Source organism: Rattus norvegicus, chromosome 18 (assembly GCF_021556685.1).
Source record: "Rattus norvegicus strain SHRSP/BbbUtx chromosome 18, alternate assembly SHRSP_T2T, whole genome shotgun sequence".
Taxonomy (NCBI): domain Eukaryota; kingdom Metazoa; phylum Chordata; class Mammalia; order Rodentia; family Muridae; genus Rattus; species Rattus norvegicus.
Window position 1 is genome coordinate 33,956,760 of NC_141551.1, and position 23,004 is coordinate 33,979,763.

The following is a 23,004-nucleotide window of genomic DNA, read 5'->3' on the forward strand; positions in this document are numbered from 1 at the left end:
GCCGCTCTGTCTGGCCTCAGTGGGAGAGGAAGGGCCTAGACTCGAAGAGACTTGAAGTGCCAGGGAGGGAGATACTCAGGGAGACCCCTATCCACTCAGAGGAGAAAGGGAGGAGGAAATAGTGAAAGGATTGTAGGGGGTGACTGGGAGGCGGGCAGTGAACGGGATGTAAAGTGAATTAAATTAAATTAAAAGAATGGCATGTATACAAGCCATAGGATATTTTCTTGGTTGATGAGGAAGGGCCTATTCCTTTGTGGATGGCGCTATCCCTGGGCAAGTAGTATTGGAATGTAGAAAAACAAACTGAGCAAGCCATAAGAAGCAAGCCAAAAAGTAGCATTCCTCCATGGCTATGCATCAGCTCCTGACTCCAGGTTCCTGCCTGGAGCTCCTGCCCTGACTTCCTTCAAGGATGTGACTCTGATAAGGAAGTGTAAGCAAATAAACCCTTTCCTCACCAAGTTGTTTTGGTCAATAATAGTATTTTATCACCTAATTAACAGTCTATCCAATAGTATCAGATGCCACAATGTACACAAAGCTGCAGCCAGCAGCACTGAGATCCAACAGGACAAGATGGCCCCACACAGAGGTCATCTGTCTCATGGGAGAACACAACTGGAAGATGAGACAATCTCTGAGAAGTGCTGTAACTTACAGAGGAAAGGGCGTATGAAAGGAGACCGGAAGAGCAGGTCAGTCACACAAGGAGAGAGTGACTTGGGGGAGCAACCAGAGGAGGAGACATGCAAACTCCAAAGCCTGGTTATGACAGTTCCCAGAGACAGCAAAGATCAGGAAAAGGCGCGTGCGTGGGGGTTGGGGGTGGTGGTGACGCACACTACATGCTCACTATTAAGCAATTAGCACCGGGAACTGGACAGAAGGAAAAGGATTTCCCATCTTTCAAGGTCCTGGTGCCCCACCCACCCACACCCACACTTTCCCATCCTTAACTCCACTTCTTACTGGAAGAGACAGTAGCACTTAAAACCTAAGTAGCCACAAATGACACTGTCGTTTGGCTAATACTCTCGTACTGAAGACATTTAGGTCACATCCAAGCTTGCTGTGAAACTTTGTGCAAAATTTAAAATTCTTTATGCCTCGATTGCCTCCTCTTTGAATAAAGATAGCAACATGGACTTGTTTGGGGGGTAAAAACATGTCTAATCTGATTACCAAGATTCCTAGTGTTAAAATGCTAGTTTACACTAAACATCCTGTAATTAAATAGCCAAGCTTCCCCTGAATCGTCCTTAATCCTCTGAGGCCAGGGAAGTAGCTTAGCTGGTTCCCAGCATGCACAAAGCTCCTTCTCCAGCACTGGTTAAAAATCAAGTGTAGTGGTATATAGCTGCAACCCCACCCTTCAGGAGGTAGTGGAAAGGGGAGCAGAAATTCAAGGTCATTTTTGGCTACATAGCAATTTCAAAATCAGCCTGAGATACAGGAAACTCGGTCTTGAAAGAGAGGAGGGGAGGGGAGGGCTGATGCTACGGCTTAGGTAGAAACCCTTGCCATGAAATCTTGACCAACCACATCTGATCCCTATAAAGAAAGTAGAAGGTGATGAGACCACTTCACAGAGTTGTCATTGAAGGACCCCAGTTCTTACTGAAGTGTAAGAGCTATTGAGAAGCTTGACCTGGTAGAAAGTAGGTAGGTTATGGGGCTCATGGGAAGGACCCTAGGGGCTTTTGCCAGCCTTATATCCATTGCCTCAGATCAAGATTAGGCCAAGTACCAGCTTCCTGCCTCGGGTCAAGGCTAGGCCAAGTTCCATTCTCCACCCACAGTTCTTGAGAACAGCAGGGACATTCTTGGAAAACTGCAGAATGTACTCAATGATAGTCACCTGACCCTCTGGTCCCAGATAGAGTTCCAATGCATGTCATATGCTTGCTAGCCAATACATTCAAAGGTCAGTATGCCTAGCCAATAAGTTGAAACTGTAACCTTGCTGATGTAACCTGTACCCCTAAAAAGTATAAACACTGCTTGTTATAGCCATTCGGGGTCATCTTCTAGTCACTCGATATGAGGGGCCGATTTAGGGTGGACCCCAATACACCAAAAAATAAACCTCTTGCGTTTGCATCAAACTCCGTTCTCGTGTCTCACTTGAGGGGAGGGAGGGTTTCCTGGTAGTTAAGACTCACTTTGAGCCATACAGTCATGACTTCCACATACACAACATAGCATTTGATACCCACAAGCCCCCAACTTCCACCCCCAACACACATAGAATAATAAAAAGGCAAACAAACAAGAATACAGCCTTGGGACGAAGAACACATCATAACGTCCATCGAATGAATTAATGAACCCATTAGTTAACCAATCAATCACCAATTTGTATTCCTACCACTTTAGATGAGATGCCAAGGTGCTCAGCTAGGGAAGAAATTTTGCTTATGTTTTAATCCCAGTATCTTGGGCGGAATTTTTTGACACACAGTAGGTGGTCAATGCTGATGGGTTGTAAAACTTTTCACCTTATACTTTTTGAAAATGCTAAAATGAGTTTAAGATGAACTGCCCTCAAGGAGTCTGCCTCACACTCAGCATCCTTGAAGTGTGGGTGGGAAGATCAGCATCACAAGAGCTGCTACAGGGATGAAGAGACAAAACAAGTAAAGGATGGAAAGACCAGAGGAAGAAGATGTGACATGGAGGGAGCCAGCAGCACACACCAGATCAGTCAACAAATACTCAGAGTTAGTCAACAATTACTTGTCCATGCTGAAGTTCACGTTGTTAACCACTGGACACAAAAAATATTTGCATCAAATTTACTCCATGAACTTCAGACCTTTCAACTCCCACTTTCCGTTAAGATGGACTATGTAGAACTTGTCTTGCCTCAACTCACAACTTGACCTATGGTCATCATCATGCTTGTTGGGCTCTGTCCAGTCCGTTTCTGTCTCTGTCTTTCAGCCAGGGCCCTCTGCATTCTCCTCTGACCACGGACATGACTCACATGCCAGCTTCCTACTCAGAAACCTGCCAGTGCCTTCTTTCTCACTGCCTGTTCTCTCTGAGGAGCATTCTTGGTTCTTTTAAGTGGCAACCCTAGCTCTTTGCAGCATTCACAGCTCAACTGATCTAGCCCCTCCTCAGAGAAAACCTCCTCCCAGGGCCACCACCCCTGCTCACACATCCCAGCCAGTCAAGAGCAATCACCATGCCCCACTGTCTATATAGCATTCATATAACAATTTTCAAGCTTCTAAATAAAGCCTTGTCTGTTACTTCCAGTGAGAAGTTATATTCCATGAGATCAAAGAAAGATGCTATGGGTATCTGCTGCTGAATCCCACCTTCACTAGAACCTGATAGGATGGGCAAGACATGAGGAAGGGTGGGGTAAAAGGACAAAGCTATCTGCATCCAGCTTTCTCATCAAAATATGAGAAGCACTCAGCAAAGCTTTCCAGAAAGAGATATTTTATCACAATAAAGCACCTTTTAATTGGATGCCCAGCTCTTTTCAATTTAGAGCTAGCTTCATCTACAAAACTGGAATAGGACCAAATAACAATAAGAAAGATTTATTAGCACATGCTATGTGCCAAACACTGTGTGTGAACCTTCCCAGAACAAACTCCTTCTACCTCCCATCTGCCCTAAAGGCTGTTATTTGTGTTTGAGGGTGACACCAAAGCTCAGAGACATTCAACATCCCATCCAAACCCACACAGTAACTAAGAAACAGAGCCTCCATTTGACTCAAGGCAATCAAGCAGAAGAGCCTGGATTTCAACTAGGCTGGAAGTTCAAATGAGAGTGTGAAAAGCCTATTACAAGGCTGGATGTGTACCAAGAGCTTTTCTCCCTCTCCTGTTGACTATGGCTCGAAAATTCTGATAAACAAATCAGATATTTTAGTCCTGTTCCCAAACAAAATGTCATGAATTTTAATATATGAGTCAATATCTAATCACATCTACAAATTATCTCAAATACAATACCTTTCAAATAGGACTAGTCAGATTCAACAGCTATGATATAATTTTTCCATATTAGTTGAACCGTTCTTCAGTAAGATTAATTTTTGTTTTCATTAATCACACCAAATCTTTAGGTGTGATTGCATAACATTAACTGTTACAATGACTTGGACTCCTCAGCTTCATATTATTAATTTCTCCTGAAGGAGAATATTTAACTCGCAACAGGAAATAATAATTCCCCAAATAATAAAATCTAAAACTTGGGAAAGACTTTATATTTTCTAAACCAGAATAAAGGAAATCCTCAGCAAAGGGTTGAAAAGTGGCCCATTTGGTTTAGAGAAATCTAGAGCCAAACAGAAGAAAACCTGGCAGAGCCATTTCCATGGCCCTTTCCCTGTAAACCCCAACATGACAAGCTTCAAGTCTCTGGTACCACGTTCTACTACCACACTCTTTCTCCACCTTCCAAAAAGACTTGACCTGCCTTAATTTTGACTGTGACCTGAACATAATTGTATTTCTCCTGATTTGAACTTCACAGCTAATCAAGGCCAGCTTCTCACTCAGAGGCACGCCTCACCCAGGACCATCCCGTAACTGATCATCCACATCTGCTGAGAAGGCTCCATCCATGGGACGAGCTCACCATTCTTTACTCCATCTTTGTTGGTCCTAATTACAAGGGACTCTCTCTCATCCTCCAGCAGAGAGCACCTTTAGTGCCTGGCACCAGTGGGACTCGTTACCTACTCTTGTTGTGACAAATGAAAAAAATAACGAGGCTTCTACAAGTTCCTTTTATCACCTTTCCCCCCTGTTCATCAAACTTAAGCCAAAGTACAGCTTCTCCATTTTCCTTCCTCGCTCTGAGACAAAACGGAGAGCCACAATGTCTGTCTATTTTTAATCAATGAATTGTCCCTAAGAGAATGCATAAATCTAACTGTCCCCAGAAAGTAAATAAATCCAATGGATTCCTTTTTGTTCTATTTCTACCTCTGCCCATATTCATACTTCTTTTTTAATCAAGAATATTTGCATGCATGTCTTCAAATCAGGTGTTTCCTTTGAACAAATCATCATTTCCTGAAGCCACAAGTTAGTAAAAAGCCCATCTCAGGAAGTCCCAGCATCCTCAAGGTTACTACCGATCTGTTACCGACTGACTACAAGCCTCCATCTCGCCCATATTTTTAATGTTCTCAACAGTCCCATGAGGTTTGACTTCATCATTTCCAGGGAAGGAAACAGTCTCAGAGTGGAAAACTGAAGGCCACATGGTCATTGAGTAGCTAACCTAGAATTTCAACCTGGATTTCTCCAGTTATTTCCATAATGAGCATTTACCTCAAAGGATGTGTTTCCTCACTTGGCTGGAATAGAGTGGAGAGAACAGAAGGAGCATTTTGCTTTGCAATGTTACCTTTAAGGATTAAATGAGATATGCAAATCACACATCATGCTTGCGTTAACAATGCTTAACCTTCTCATTTTCCTGTAGCCTAAAGACAAGTGGTAACCTCTGAGACCACAAGGCCCTCTTCCATCAGTGTCCAGTGGCCCACAAGAAATGCCACCAGAGATGCACTTTGAACATCTTTACGTTCAAGCATTTCACTTGCTGGTTATATCACCTCAAAGAGATGCTCTGTGATGCGAACTAGCCTTCACTAGGTCACAGAACTGGTCAACAATAGGGACACAACTAGAATTCGGTCAAAGGAAGTACTGGTCCTCAGCAGACAGGCTAAAAGCTCTGCAGCACCAGGCTGAGCACACAACACACCCAGTCTCATCAACTCCTCTGGCTCCCAAGTCATCACACCGCAGAGATACTTGCATATCCATGTCCACTGCTTACAGTTCACAGAAGTAAAGGACCAGCCTAGAGGCCCATTCAGAAGGTGACCGGAAAAAGGAAACATGGTACTCACACAACAGGCCTTAAAATGGCCATAAAGAAGAACAAAATGACATTTTCAAGAAAAAAAAAATGGATAGAACTGGAGATAATTGTGGAAAGCAAAAGCCAGAGTAGGAAGGACAAATATTGTATGAGTTGTGTCATATATAGAATGCAGATTTAAATTTTATGCATGTATTTAGGTTTCTGTGTGCATACAGCCCATAAAGTAAAAGGGAAACTATCACAGAAATAAAAATCTAAAGTGGAGACCAAAGGAGGTTAGCAAAAGACATCTGACACAGAGGCAGAACGAAGAGTGATTTACAGAGTAAAGGGGCCCAGTAAGAATAAAGAAGTGGAGAAGAGGACAAGATTTTTGGGGGTCAAAATAGTAACCAAATGTATACGTATATAGGTATAAAAATGCTACAGTGAAAGCCATTCCTTTGTCTACTAACTAAAAATCAGTAGATAATAATAAAATCGCAATAAGTAAAATATTGGGGTAAAAAACATTACCTGTTCTTAATAGTTTCATTACCATCCCATTGTTTCTGTATTTGAAAAGAAATTACTTCTCTTTAATAGTAATTTAAAACAGAATAGAAGCATAAAACCTCTTACCATTCCTGGGAAATAATATAACAATACGTTCATCAAGTCAATAGATAGCCACTGAACCCTGAGCAATTTCTGGGCCCTGAGGATAAAGTAGTTCATTCCATCTAGAAGTGGTCAGTAAGGAACATGAAACTTTACAAAGACCAGGGTAACAGTTACATATGTAGGAGTCCTTCCATTAATATTTTCTAAGATAGTGTTGTAAACATGAAAGGTTCTAACCTGAAGATGTTTCACCTTGGGTCACTTTGTAACACTGTAACATTGAGTAACATCAGTACTAAAGAGAAAGTAAGTTATAACTATTTAATGAAACATTATGTGGCAATGAAAATGATGGCTTTGAAGTTTATGTAGTTAGAATAAGAGGCATTTGTGATGAAATGTTATTTTTTAACAGATGTATAACTGTATTAATTCTGTAGGTATCAATGTCTGAAATCTACATATAAAACATGGGTGAAAAATGTGCCAATTAGTTATTAACATGTTTTTGTCTTTGTTTTTAAGCCTAAGTCTTGCTATATAGAACAGGCATGATTCTCCCGCCTCAGTATCCTGAGTGCTAGAATTACAAGTATACACCACCAAGCCTGACTCCAATTTGTGCTTTTAATAAAAGCATATATACATTACACTTAAGTTCATATGGAATAATAATTAATATGAATTAAGTTATATGTATGAAATTAGGAAAAGTCCAGATGATAGCTTACAAAGGAAGAAGCCTTCTGGTTTGACCCTGCCACCAGAGCAGACCTGGAGCACTGACTCTGCACACATTCCTACAACACCCAGAGAAAGCTCGACCCCCAGGGACTCTAACATGCCCAGGATCACAGATGAGGCCCCAACATCTGACCCATAACCCCAAGTAACTGGGACCCCAGGGATTCAGGAACACAGGAACACCACACAGTCAGTGGCACAGGTTCCTTCTGGTTTGAACTTGCACCCAGAGCAGACCCGGGGTGCTGGCTCTCCACCCATTCCTACAACACTGAAAGGGAAACCAACTCTCAAGTGCTCTGAAATGCCCATGATTACAGGATCACAGGATCACAGGATAACAGGATCACAGAGGAAGCTCGATGGTCAGGAGATCAGACACACCCAGGATGACTGGAGCTGACATACTCAAGATCACAGATGAGGCCACAGCACCTTTCCCAACACCCCTCATAACTGCGACACCCACAGGAACCAGGAAACACAAACCCCACCCAGCCAGAGGCACGAGTTCCTTCCATCTTGTACCTGTCTCCAGTGCAGAACCAGGGCTCTGGTTCCCCCACCCACTCCTGCAACATCCAGAGAAAGCTTGACTCCCAGGAGCTCTGAAAAGAAGAGTAGTATCTCAAGAGCTTGGTTACACCAGGATTTCAGGAATGCAGAGGCAGCTTGACTCCCAGGAACAGTGACACAACCAGGATCTCAGGATCATAAGATCCCAGAATCACAGGATCACAGAGACAGCTGGACTCTGAGGAGTTCTGGCACAACCAGAATCACAGGAAGGACAGGCTCCAGTCAGACACAGCAAGGTCAGTTAACACAAGACATAACCAGACAGCACAAGGCAAGCACAAAATCATAACAGAAACCAGTGCTACTTGACAACATCAGAACCCAGTTCTCCCACTACACCAAGCCCTGGATACCCTAAGACATCTGAAAAGCAAGATTCAGACCAAAAATCCCGTCTCATAAATATGATAGAGGAATTTAAGAAGGAAATAAGCAACTCACTTAAAGAAATACAGGAGAACACAGGAAAACAACTAGAAGCCCTTAAAGAGGAGACAGAAAAAGCCCATAAAGAAATACAGGAAAACACAATCAAACAGGTAAAAGAATTGAACAAAACCATCTAGGATCTAAAAACAGAAATAGAAACAATAAAGAAATCACAAAGGGAAACAACCCTGGAGATCGAAAACCTAGGAAAGAGATCAGGAGTCACAAATGTAAGCATCACCAACAGAATACAAGAGATAAAAGTATCTCAGGTGTAGAAGATACTTTACAAGACATTGACACAACAGTCAAAGAAAATACAGAATGCAAAAAGCTCCTAACTCAGAACATTCAAGAAATCCAGAAAACAATGAACCTAAAAATAATAGGTATACAAGACAGTGAAGATTCCCAACTGAAAGGGCAAACTAACATCTTCAACAAAATTATAGAAGAAAACTTCCCTAACCTAAAGAAAGAGATGCCCGTTAACATACAAGAAGCCTACAGAACACCAAACAGATGGGACCAGAAAAGAAATAATTAAATATATGAAGTGCACATAACAAAGAAAGAATATTGAAAGCAGTAAGGGAAAAAGGTCAAGTAACATATAAAGAGATACCCATCAAAATTACACCATATTTCTCACCAGAGACTATGAAAGCCAGAAGATCCTAGGCAGATGTCATACAGACCCTAAGAGAACACAAATGCCAGCCCAGGCTACTATATCCAGCAAAATTTTTAATTACCATAGAGGGAGAAACCAAGACATTCCATGACAAAACCAAATTTAAACAATATCTTTCCACCAATCCAGCTTTACAGAGGATAATAGGAGGGATACTATACCCAAGAAAAAGCAAGAAACTAATCTTCCCACAGCAAACCCAAAAGAAGAGAAGCACACAAACATAATTTCAACTCTAACAAGAAAAATAACAGGAACCGATAATCATTGGTCCTTAATATCTCTCAACATCAATGAACTTAATTCCCAAATAAAAAGACATGGATTAGCAGGCTGGATATGAAAACAGGAGCAAGCATTTTGCTGCACACAGGAAACTCATCTCAGTGACAAAAACAGACACTACCTCAAAGTAAAAGGCTGGGGAAAAAATTTCCAAATAGTTCCAAGAAACAAGCTGTAGTAGCAATTCTAGTATCCAATAAAATAAATTTTCAAACAAAAGTTATCAAAAAAAAGATGCTACATACATACTCAAAGGAAAAATCCACCAAGAAAAACTCTCAATTCTGAACATCTATGCTCCAAATGCAAAGGTACCCACAAATGTAAAAGAAATATTACTGAAGCTCAAAGCACACATTGAAATTCACACAATAAAAGTAGAAGACTTTGTTTTTACCGGAAGTCCCACACCGGCGGATCCCGGACCGCAGCAGCTCTCTGCTCCCAAACCCCGTGGGAGAGAGACCTCACCGCCTGATCAGGTGGGCACTCCTGAGGCTGCAGAGCGGAGGAGACCACCAACACTGCCCACCCCTGCCCACATCCCTGGCCCAAGAGGCAACTGTATAAGGCCTCTGGGTTCCCATAGGGGAGGGCCCGGGAGCGGCAGGACCCCTGCGCCTGAGACACTGCCGGAACCTGAAGGAAACAGACTGGATAAACAGTTCTCTGCAACCAAATCCCGTGGGAGGGAGAGCTGAACCTTCAGACAGGCAGACACGCCTGGGAAACCAGAAGAGACTGCACTCTGTGCACATCCAGGCGCCAGAGGAAAACACCAGACGTCATCTGAAGCCCTGGTGCACGGAGGCTCCCGGAAGGAGCGGCACAGATTTTCCCGGGTGCTGCCACAGCGGAGAGGACTTGGGCAGTACCCCACGAGCAAGCTTGAGCCTTGGAACCACAGGTGGGACCAACTTTTCCCCTGCAGGAGGCCTGCCTGGTGAACTCAAGACACAGGCCCACAGGAACAGCTGAAGACCTGTAGAGAGGAAAAACTACACGCCCGAAAGCAGAACACTCTGTCCCCATAACTGGCTGAAAGAAAACAGGAAAACAGGTCTACAGCACTCCTGACACACAGGTTATAGGACAGTCTAGCCACTGTCAGAAATAGCAGAACAAAGTAACACTAGAGATAATCTGATGGCGAGAGGCAAGCGCAGGAACCCAAGCAACAGAAACCAAGAATACATGGCATCATCGGAGCCCAATTCTCCCACCAAAGCAAACACGGAATATCCAAACACACCAGAAAAGCAAGACCTAGTTTCAAAATCATATTTGATCATGATGCTGGAGGACTTCAAGAAAGACATAAAGAACTCCCTTAGAGAACAAGTAGAAGCCTACAGAGAGGAATCGCAAAAATCCCTGAAAGAATTCCAGGAAAACACAATCAAACAGTTGAAGGAATTAAAAATGGAAATAGAAGCAATCAAGAAAGAACACATGGAAACAACCCTGGACATAGAAAATCAAAAGAAAAGACAAGGAGCTGTAGATACAAGCTTCACCAACAGAATTCAAGAGATGGAAGAGAGAATCTCGGGAGCAGAAGATTCCATAGAAATCATTGACTCAACTGTCAAAGATAATGTAAAGCGGAAAAAGCTACTGGTCCAAAACATACAGGAAATCGAGGACTCAATGAGAAGATCAAACCTAAGGATAATAGGTATAGAAGAGAGTGAAGACTCCCAGCTCAAAGGACCAGTAAATATCTTCAACAAAATCATAGAAGAAAACTTCCCTAACCTAAAAAAAGAGATACCCATAGGCATACAAGAAGCCTACAGAACTCCAAATAGATTGGACCAGAAAAGAAACACCTCCCGTCACATAATTGTCAAAACACTAAACGCACAAAATAAAGAAAGAATATTAAAAGCAGTAAGGGAAAAAGGTCAAGTAACATATAAAGGCAGACCTATCAGAATCACACCAGACTTTTCGCCAGAAACTATGAAGGCCAGAAGATCCTGGACAGATGTCATACAGACCCTAAGAGAACACAAATGCCAGCCCAGGTTACTGTATCCTGCAAAACTCTCAATTAACATAGATGGAGAAACCAAGATATTCCATGACAAAACCAAATTTACACAATATCTTTCTACAAGTCCAGCACTACAAAGGATAATAAAGGGTAAAGCCCAACATAAGGAGGCAAGCTATACCCTAGAAGCAAGAAACTAATCATCTTGGCAACAAAACAAAGAGAATGAAAGCACACAAACATAACCTCACTTCCAAATATGAATATAACGGGAAGCAATAATCACTATTCCTTAATATCTCTCAATATCAATGGCCTCAACTCCCCAATAAAAAGACATAGATTAACAAACTGGATACGCAACGAGGACCCTGCACTCTGCTGCCTACAGGAAACACACCTCAGAGACAAAGACAGACATTACCTCAGAGTGAAAGGCTGGAAAACAATTTTCCAAGCAAATGGTCAGAAGAAGCAAGCTGGAGTAGCCATTCTAATATCAAATAAAATCAATTTTCAACTAAAAGTCATCAAAAAAGATAAGGAAGGACACTTCATATTCATCAAAGGAAAAATCCACCAAGATGAACTCTCAATCCTAAATATCTATGCCCCAAATACAAGGGCACCTACATATGTAAAAGAAATCTTACTAAAGCTCAAAACACACATTGCACCTCACACAATAATAGTGGGAGATTTCAACACCCCACTCTCATCAATGGACAGATCATGGAAACAGAAATTAAACAGAGATGTAGACAGACTAAGAGAAGTCATGAGCCAAATGGACTTAACGGATATTTATAGAACATTCTATCCTAAAGCAAAAGGATATACCTTCTTCTCAGCTCCTCATGGTACTTTCTCCAAAATTGACCATATAATTGGTCAAAAAACGGGCCTCAACAGGTACAGAAAGATAGAAATAATCCCATGCATGCTATCGGACCACCACGGCCTAAAACTGGTCTTCAATAACAATAAGGGAAGAATGCCCACATATACGTGGAAATTGAACAATGCTCTACTCAATGATAACCTGGTCAAGGAAGAAATAAAGAAAGAAATTAAAAACTTTTTAGAATTTAATGAAAATGAAGGTACAACATACCCAAACTTATGGGACACAATGAAAGCTGTGCTAAGAGGAAAACTCATAGCGCTGAGTGCCTGCAGAAAGAAACAGGAAAGAGCATATGTCAGCAGCTTGACAGCACACCTAAAAGCTCTAGAACAAAAAGAAGCAAATACACCCAGGAGGAGTAGAAGGCAGGAAATAATCAAACTCAGAGCTGAAATCAACCAAGTAGAAACAAAAAGGACCATAGAAAGAATCAACAGAACCAAAAGTTGGTTCTTTGAGAAAATCAACAAGATAGATAAACCCTTAGCCAGACTAACGAGAGGACACAGAGAGTGCGTCCAAATTAACAAAATCAGAAATGAAAAGGGAGACATAACTACAGATTCAGAGGAAATTCAAAAAATCATCAGATCTTACTATAAAAACCTATATTCAACAAAACTTGAAAATCTTCAGGAAATGGACAATTTCCTAGACAGATACCAGGTATCAAAGTTAAATCAGGAACAGATAAACCAGTTAAACAACCCCATAACTCCTAAGGAAATAGAAGCAGTCATTAAAGGTCTCCCAACCAAAAAGAGCCCAGGTCCAGATGGGTTTAGTGCAGAATTCTATCAAACCTTCATAGAAGACCTCATACCATTATCCAAACTATTCCACAAAATTGAAACAGATGGAGCACTACCGAATTCCTTCTACGAAGCCACAATTACTCTTATACCTAAACCACACAAAGACCCAACAAAGAAAGAGAACTTCAGACCAATTTCCCTTATGAATATCGACGCAAAAATACTCAATAAAATTCTGGCAAACCGAATTCAAGAGCACATCAAAACAATCGTCCACCATGATCAAGTAGGCTTCATCCCAGGCATGCAGGGATGGTTTAATATAAGGAAAACCATCAACGTGATCCATCATATAAACAAACTGAAAGAACAGAACCACATGATCATTTCATTAGATGCTGAGAAAGCATTTGACAAAATTCAACACCCCTTCATGATAAAAGTCCTGGAAAGAATAGGTATTCAAGGCCCATACCTAAACATAGTAAAAGCCATATACAGCAAACCAGTTGCTAACATTAAACTAAATGGAGAGAAACTTGAAGCAATCCCACTAAAATCAGGGACTAGACAAGGCTGCCCACTCTCTCCCTACTTATTCAATATAGTTCTTGAAGTTCTAGCCAGAGCAATCAGACAACAAAAGGAGATCAAGGGGATACAGATCGGAAAAGAAGAGGTCAAAATATCACTATTTGCAGACGACATGATAGTATATTTAAGTGATCCCAAAAGTTCCACCAGAGAACTACTAAAGCTGATAAACAACTTCAGCAAAGTGGCTGGGTATAAAATTAACTCAAATAAATCAGTTGCCTTCCTCTATACAAAAGAGAAACAAGCCGAGAAAGAAATTAGGGAAACGACACCCTTCATAATAGACCCAAATAATATAAAGTACCTCGGTGTGACTTTAACCAAGCAAGTAAAAGATCTGTACAATAAGAACTTCAAGACACTGAGGAAAGAAATTGAAGAAGACCTCAGAAGATGGAAAGATCTCCCATGCTCATGGATTGGCAGGATTAATATAGTAAAAATGGCCATTTTACCAAAAGCAATCTACAGATTCAATGCAATCCCCATCAAAATACCAATCCAATTCTTCAAAGAGTTAGACAGAACAATTTGCAAATTCATCTGGAATAACAAAAAACCCAGGATAGCTAAAGCTATCCTCAACAATAAGAGGACTTCAGGGGGAATCACTATCCCTGAACTCAAGCAGTATTACAGAGCAATAGTGATAAAAACTGCATGGTATTGGTACAGAGACAGACAGATAGACCAATGGAATAGAATTGAAGACCCAGAAATGAACCCACACACCTATGGTCACTTGATTTTTGACAAAGGAGCCAAAACCATCCAATGGAAAAAAGATAGCATTTTCAGCAAATGGTGCTGGTTCAACTGGAGGGCAACATGCAGAAGAATGCAGATCGATCCATGCTTATCACCCTGTACAAAGCTTAAGTCCAAGTGGATCAAGGACCTCCACATCAAACCAGACACACTCAAACTAATAGAAGAAAAACTAGGGAAGCATCTGGAACACATGGGCACTGGAAAAAATTTCCTGAACAAAACACCAATGGCTTATGCTCTGAGATCAAGAATCGACAAATGGGATCTCATAAAACTGCAAAGCTTCTGTAAGACAAAGGACACTGTGGTTAGGACAAAACGACAACCAACAGATTGGGAAAAGATCTTTACCAATCCTATAACAGATAGAGGCCTTATATCCAAAATATACAAAGAACTCAAGAAGTTAGACCGCAGGGAAACAAATAACCCTATTAAAAAATGGGGTTCAGAGCTGAACAAAGAATTCACAGCTGAGGAATGCCGAATGGCTGAGAAACACCTAAAGAAATGTTCAACATCTTTAGTCATAAGGGAAATACAAATCAAAACAACCCTGAGATTTCACCTCACACCAGTGAGAATGGCTAAGATCAAAAACTCAGGTGACAGCAGATGCTGGCGAGGATGTGGAGAAAGAGGAACACTCCTCCATTGTTGGTGGGATTGCAGACTGGTAAAACCATTCTGGAAATCAGTCTGGAGGTTCCTCAGAAAATTGGACATTGAACTGCCTGAGGATCCAGCCATACCTCTCTTGGGCATATACCCAAAAGATGCCTCAACAATAAAAGAGACACGTGATCCACTATGTTCATCGCAGCCTTATTTATAATAGCCAGAAACTGGAAAGAACCCAGATGCCCTTCAACAGAGGAATGGATACAGAAAATGTGGTACATCTACACAATGGAATATTACTCAGCTATCAAAAACAACGACTTTATGAAATTCGTAGGCAAATGGTTGGAACTGGAAAATATCATCCTGAGTGAGCTAACCCACTCACAGAAAGACATACATGGTATGCACTCATTGATAAGTGGCTATTAGCCCAAATGCTTGAATTACCCTAGATCCCTAGAACAAAGGAAACTCAAGACGGATGATCAAAATGTGAATGCTTCACTCCTTCTTTAAATGAGGAAAAAGAATACCCTTGGCAGGGAAGGGAGAGGCAAAGATTAAAACAGAGACGGAAGGAACACCCATTCAGAGCCTGCCCCACAGGTGGCCCATACATATACAGCCACCCAATTAGACAAGATGGATGAAGCAAAGAAGTGCAGACCGACAGGAGCCGGATGTAGATCGCTCCTGAGAGACACAGCCAGAATACAGCAAATACAGAGGCGAATGCCAGCAGCAAACCACTGAACTGAGAATAGGTCCCCCGTTGAAGGAATCAGAGATAGAACTGGAAGAGCTTGAAGGGGCTCGAGACCCCATATGTACAACAATGCCAAGCAACCAGAGCTTCCAGGGACTAAGCCACTACCTAAAGACTATACATGGACTGACCCTGGACTCTGTCCCCATAGGTAGCAATGAATATCCTAGTAAGAGCACCAGTGGAAGGGGAAGCCCTGGGTCCTGCTAAGACTGAACCCCCAGTGAACTAGACTATGCGGGGAGGGTGGCAATGGGGGGAGGTTTGGGAGGGGAACACCCACAAGGAAGGGGAGGGGGGAGGGTGATGTCTGTCCGGAAACCGGGAAAGGGAATAACACTTGAAATGTATATAAGAAATACTCAAGATAATAAAAAAAATAAAATAAAATAAAATAAAAATAAAAATAAAAATGGGAAAAAAAAAAAAGTAGAAGACTTTAACACCCCATTCCCACCAATGGACAGATCATAGAAACAGAAACTAAAGAGAGACACAGCAAAACTAACAGAAGTTATGAACTAAATGGATTAAACAGATAGTGTAAGGCTTGAAGTGAGTTTTAACTACCAGAAGATGCCCCCGCCCCAAGTGAGACAAGAGAATGGAGACAAGAGGTTTATTTTTCCAGCACATCAGGGTTGACATTCAATCAGCCCGTTGTGGTGAGTGACTGGAAGGCACCCTGAATGGCTATAACAAGCAGTGTTTATACTTTTTAGGGGTACGAATCACATCGTCAAAGTTACAGTTTCAACTTATTGGCTAGGCATAATGACCTTTGAATGTATTGGCTAGCAAGCATATGACATGCATTGGAACTCTATCTTGGACCAGAGGGTCAGATGACTATCAGTTCATTCTGTGGTTTTTTTGTTTTGTTTTGTTTTGTTTTTCAAGAATGTCCCTGCTCTTCCCAAGAAATGTGGGTGGAGAGTGAAACTTGGCTTAGCCTTGACCCAAGGTGGGGAGCTAGTACTAAGCCTAATCTTGACCTGAGGCAGTGGGTATAAGTTTGACAAAAGCCCCTAGGGTCCTTCCCATGAACCCCATAACTTACCTACTTTCTACCAGGCCAAGCTTCTTAATAGCTCTTACACTTCAGTAAAAACTAGGGTCCTCCAATATCTATAAAACATTTCATCCTAAAACAAAAGAATATACCTTCTTCTCATCATGTCATGGCTCATTCTCCAAAATTGACCATATAATCAGACAAAAACAAGCCTCAATGGATATAAGACATTTGAAATAATCACATGCATCCTATCAGATCACCACATACTGCAGCTGGTCTTCAATAGCAACAAAAACACTGGGAATCCCACATGCACGAACAATGCTGCACTCCATGATAACTTGGTCAAGAAAGAAATAAAGAAATGAAAGACATTTAATGAAAATGAAGGTACAACATACCCAAACTCATGGGACACAATGAAAGCAGTACTAAGAGGAAACCTCATAGAACTAAGTGCTTCCATAAACAAATTGGAGAGAGTATACACTAGCAGCTTAACAGCATATCTGAAAGCTTTAGAACAAAAAGAAGCAAATACAACCAAGATGAGTAGATAGATGGCAGGAAATAATCAAACTCAGAGCTGAAATCAATCAAGTAGAAACAAAGAAAACTACACAAAGAATCCACAAAACCAGAGCTGTTGAGAAAAAACAAGATAGATAATCTCTTAGCCAGACTAACCAGAGTACACAGAGAGAGTATCCAAATTAACAAAAATCAGAAGTGAAAAGGGAGATATAACCGAAACTGAAGAAATTCAAAAATCATCAGATTCTACTACAAAAGCCTATACTCAACAAAATTAGAAAATCTGGATGAAATAGACAATTTACTAGGCAGATACTAGATACCAAAGTAAAATCAGGATGAGATAAACCATCTAAACAGTCCCAATAACCCTAATGGAATAGAAGCAGTCATTAAAAGTCTCCCAACTAAAAAATCCCCAGGAACAGATGGTTTTAGTGCAGAATTCTATCCGACCTTCAAAGAAGACCTAATACCAATTCTTCTCAAAGTATTTCATAAAATGGAAACAGAAGGACCACTACTTAATACATTCTATGAAGCCACAGTTACACTAATACATAAGCCACACAAAGACACAATAAAGAAAGAGAACTTCAGACCAATTTCCATCATGAATATTGATGCAAAAATACTCAATAAAATTCTTGCAAACCAAATGCAAGAACATATCTGAATGATCATTCACTGGATCAAGGTTTGATCCGAGGGATGCAGAAATGGTTCAATATATGGAAATCCATCGATGTAATCCACTGTATAAACAAACCGCATGATCATCTCATTCAATGCTGAAAAAGCCTTCCACAAAACACAACACCCCTTCATGCTAAAAGTACTAGAGAGAATAGGAATTCAAGGTCCATACCTAAATATAGTAAAAGCAATATACAGCAAGCCAAAAGCCAACGTCAAACTAAATGGAGAGAAACTTGAAGCAATCCAACTAAAATCAGGGACTAGACAAGGCTGCCCACTCTCCCCCATCTATTCAATATAGTACTTGAAGTTATAGCCAGAGCAATTAGGTAACAAAAGGAGATCAAAGGCATACAAATAGAAATGAAGGAAGTCAAGATATCACTATTTGCTGATGATATGATGGTATACATAAGTGACCCAAAAAAGTCCACAAGAGAACTCCTATAGCTGATAAACTACTCCAGCAAAGTGGCTAAATGCAAAATTGACGCAAACAAATCAGTAACCTTCCTCTACTCAAAGGATAAACCGGCTAAGAAAGAAATTAAGGGAATGATACCCTTTACAATCGTCTCAAATAATGTGAAATATATTGATGTGACGCTAACCAAGCAAGTGAAAGATCTATATAAGAAGAACTTCAAGTCTCTGAAGAAAGAAATTGAAGAAGACCTCAAAGGATGAAAAGATCTCCCATGCTTATGGATTGGCAGGATTAACGTAATAAAATTGGCCATTTTACCTAAAGCAATCTATAGATTCAATGAAATTCCCATCAAAATTCCAACTCAATTCTTCACAGAGATAGAAAGAGCACTTTTCAAATTCATCTACAATTTAAAAAACCCAAGATATCAAAAACCATTCTGAACAAAAAAAGAACTTTTGGGGGAATCACCACACCTGACCTCAAGTTATACTGTAGACCAATAGTGGAAAAAAAGAACAAACAAACAAACACATGGTATTGGTACAGACAGACAGGTAGACCAGTGGAAAAGAACGGAAGTCTCAGAAATGAATCCACACACCTATAGACACTTGACCTTTGACAAAGCAACTAAAACCATCCACTTTCTACATTTTCTTTTTTCTTTCTTTTTTTTTTCTTTTTCTGAGCTGGGGACCGAACCCAGGGCCTTGCGCTTGCTAGGCAAGCGCTCTACCACTGAGCTAAATCCCCAACCCCCATTTTCTACATTTTCAAGGCAACATTTTCAACACATGGTGCTGGTTCAACTGGAGATCAGCATGTAGAAGAATGCAAATCGATCCACTCTTAACTCCTTGTACAAAGTTCAAGTCCAAGTTGATCAAGGACCTCAACATCAAACCAGATACACTGAAACTAATAGAAGAGACAGTGGGGAAGAGCCTCAAACACATGGACAAAGGGGAAATTTTCCTGAACAGAACACCAATGGGTTATGTTCTAAGATCAAGAATCAACAAATGGAACCTCACAAAATTGAAAAGCTTCTGTAAGCCAAAGGACACTGTTGTTAGGACAAGACAGCAACTATCAGTTGGAAAAAGATCTTCACCAATCCTACATCCCATAGAGGGCTAATATCTAATATATACAAAGAACTTAAGAATTTAGACTCCAGAGAAGCAAATAATCCTATTTAAAAAAAATGGAGTACTGGGATGCAGAAATGGCTCAGCAGTTAAGAGCACTGACTATTCTTCCAGAGGTCCTGAGTTCAATTCCCAGCAACCACATGATGTCTCATAACCATCTATAATGGGATCCGATGTCCTCTTCTAGTGTGTCTGAAAACAGCTACGATGTATTACATATATGAAATAAATAAGTAAATCTTTAAAAAAAAGTGGAGTACTGAGCTAAACAAAGAATTCTCAACCGAGGAATAGCGAATGGCCAAGAAGCACCTAAAGAAATGTTCAACATCCTTAGTCATCAGAGAAACGCAAATCAAAACAACCCTGAGATTCCACCTCACACCAGTCAGAATGGCTAAGATCAAAAATTCAGGTGGCAGCAGATGCTGGCGAGGATGTGGAGAAAGAGGAACACTCCTCCATTGTTGGTGGGATTGCAGACTGGTACAACCATTCTGGAAATCAATCTGGAGGTTCCTCAGAAAATGGGAAATAGTTCTATCTGAGGACTGGGCTATATCACTCCTGAACATATACCCAAAAGATGCTCCAACATATAACAAGAACACATGTTCCACTATGTCCACAGCAGCCTTATTTATAAGAGCCAAAACCTGGAAACAACCCAGATGTCCCTCAACAGAAGAATGGATACAGAAAATGTGGTACATTTATACAATGGAGTATTACTGTGCTATTAAAAACAATGATTTCATGAAATTCACAGGCAAATGGATGGAACTTGAAAATATCATCCTGAGTGAGGTAACCCTGTCACAAAAGAACACACATAGTATATACTCACTGATAAGTAGATATTAGCCAAAAGAAGCTCGGAATACCCACAATACAACTCATAGACCATATAAAACTCGAGAAGAAAGAAAATCACACCAAAGTATGGCTATTACAGTACTACTCAATAGGGGGAAGAGAATAATCTCTGGGAAGTAGAGGGAGTGAGGGATATGGGAGTGAGAGAGGAGGGGGAGGGAAAAGGGAGGGTCAGTTCAAATATGGGAGGAGAAGAGAAGTACAGAGGTTCAGGAGTTTGAAAGTAGTTGTGTAGCAGAGGGGTAAGGGGAAGTGGGAGTAGCCACTAGAAAGTCCCAGATGCCAGGGACCCATGAGGTTCTCAGAATCCAATAGGGAGGACTTTAGCCAAAATACCCAACAAAGGGAAAACAGAACCTGTAGAGACCGTATCCAGTGGATAGGCATGGCCCCCAGTTGAGGGATGGGGCTACCTCAAAAATATTAATCTAGAATTCTACCTGTCAAAAAAAATGCAGGGACAAAAAGTGGGGCAGAAACTTAAGGAAAGACCATCCAGAGGTTGCCCCACCTAGGGATCCATCCCATCTGCAGACGCCAAACCCAAACACTATCGCTGATGCCAAGAAGCACTTGTTGACAGGAGCCTGGTATAGCTGTCCCCCGAGAGGCTCAGCCAGAGCCAGACCAATACGAATGGAGGTGTACACAGCTAAACATTGGACTGAGTGTGTGGACCCCAATAGGAAAGTTAGAGCAAGGACTTATGGAGCTGAAGGGGTTTGCAACCTCATAGGAAGAACAATAATATCAACCAATCAGACCCCACCACCACCACCAACGTTCCCAGGACTAAACCACCAACAAAAGAGAACACATGGAGGACTCATGGCTCCAGCTGGATATGTAGCAGAGGATTGTGTTATCTGGCATCACTGGGAGGAGAGTCCTTTGGTCCTGTGGAGGCTTGATGACCCGGAATAGGGGAAAGCTAGGCCACTGAGGCAGGAGTAGGTATACTGGTAGGGGAGCACCCTCTTAGAGGTAGGAGGTAGGGAAGAGGAGATAGGGGGCTTGTGGAAGGAAAACTGGGATAGGGGATAACATTTGAAATGTATATAAATAAAATAAACAATAAAAATAAGAGAGAGAAAAGATAGGAAGAGAATCAACAGTAAAAGCTACTCTCTCCCCCTGCTTCAGCAGGCAGGGACTTCCACAGAAAGCTGCGCCTTAATCTGATTGTCCAAGTCATCAAAGTACGGGTGCTTCAGGGCTACTTTGCCATAAACTTGTTTGGCAGGATCAAAGACTAGCATTTTTTTAGGGCAAATCTGAGCTGTTTCATCCAGATCCTTGACATGGGCTACAAGGATCCCTGGCTTCCACTTAGGAAATGTGTTCTTTATTTCCAGTCAAACCTGGTTGTTAGAAGTTTCCAGATCTTTAAAAATCCTGAAAAATTGGTCCGTGTCTGAATCGCCGATGAATAGCAGCTTCTTGGCCGTTCTGGAGATACGGTCCCTCTGCTCCAGAGGTCATGCAGAGTGGAGTATAACTGATCCCAGCAACATTTCCAAAGATGGCTACCACAGTGTCGCCACCTCTGAGTGCACAGTCTTATCTGTATTCTGAATGCCATGACAAGGCCAAAACCAGCTAGGTTGATTGCTCCTTTGTCATCAATCAATAGATTGAGTTTTCAAGTCTCTATGAAGTGCTCTTTGGGAATGAAAAACACGATCCCCTGGAGGATTTGGACAGGGAACTCTTAAAGAATAAGGAATCCATGAACTGACCTGGAGGGATTAAATCCAAGTACTTCTTGTAATCCAGGAACAGGAATTCAAAACTTAGATACAACCTGGAGTTCTGCATGAGCACAGTCTGAAGTCTGACTATTTGGATGACCAAGTTCTCCAAATTGCATTACTAGGCACTCTTTCCTCACTTTCAAGACTGATTTTCTCCCTGGTGTCTGGCCTGTAGTTATACACTGCTATACACCGTACAAGTACCTTCTCCAAGTTTCTCTGTTTTGATATAGTCTTCCACAGCTACTCAACAGGTTACCGCAGACCCTCTCTGTTCCCATGGCAGCCACACGACAGTTCAGGACCTCACAGACTCGGCGAGCAACTCTGGGAACTTGGAGGGCAAATGCCTCCAAGTTGGACTTTAACATAAAAAGATGACAGTGACCACTTATGGTCACTTCCTGTGTGCCAATGTATCAGAAGTGCTTCATTACACTTGCCTGTGATTCTCATACTCATGACGTAAACAGCATTCATTATTCAAATGTCACCCAGAGAAAGGCTGGGCTACAAGATTTAAACCCAGGTCATAATGACTCCAAAGACAGGCTCATTATAACCACTAAAAATTGATGGCAGTCCTATAATGGGGAAAATAAGTTTTTGCTTTTAACTGTCTTGCGCTTTGCTTTTTAAATAACGACAAAACAACTGATCATTTGCCTTGTCCTGAGTCCTGACCCTTGTTGTTTTACATAACTCATTTACTCTTCCCAAGGACTCTAGGAAGTAGAGTCCTCAAAAGGGAGATGTTAATGGCTTGTCCAAGGTCACACAGCTATTCTGGGCAGGGAATTGTCATGAATGGCTCTACAAAGAATCTAATTTAAAAGAGGAACTAGTTATTTAGTTCATGTACTATTACTTAGAAACAGTCTTTAAAAAGCCTCATAAAAATTATGTAAA

At 41.3% G+C, this 23,004-nt stretch overlaps 1 protein-coding gene and 1 pseudogene across 3 annotated transcripts in view; both read right to left on the minus strand.

Annotated features, from left to right (window-relative positions):
* Positions 1-23,004, minus strand: part of Prelid2 (PRELI domain containing 2) — an 86,956-nt gene that overhangs the window by 9,934 nt on the left and 54,018 nt on the right. The gene's annotated exons all lie outside the window — the stretch shown is intronic.
* Positions 19,002-22,210, minus strand: LOC103694262 (cyclin-dependent kinase 1 pseudogene; annotated as a pseudogene). Its single transcript, XR_015642734.1, has one exon. The product of XR_015642734.1 is annotated as a cyclin-dependent kinase 1 pseudogene (transcript).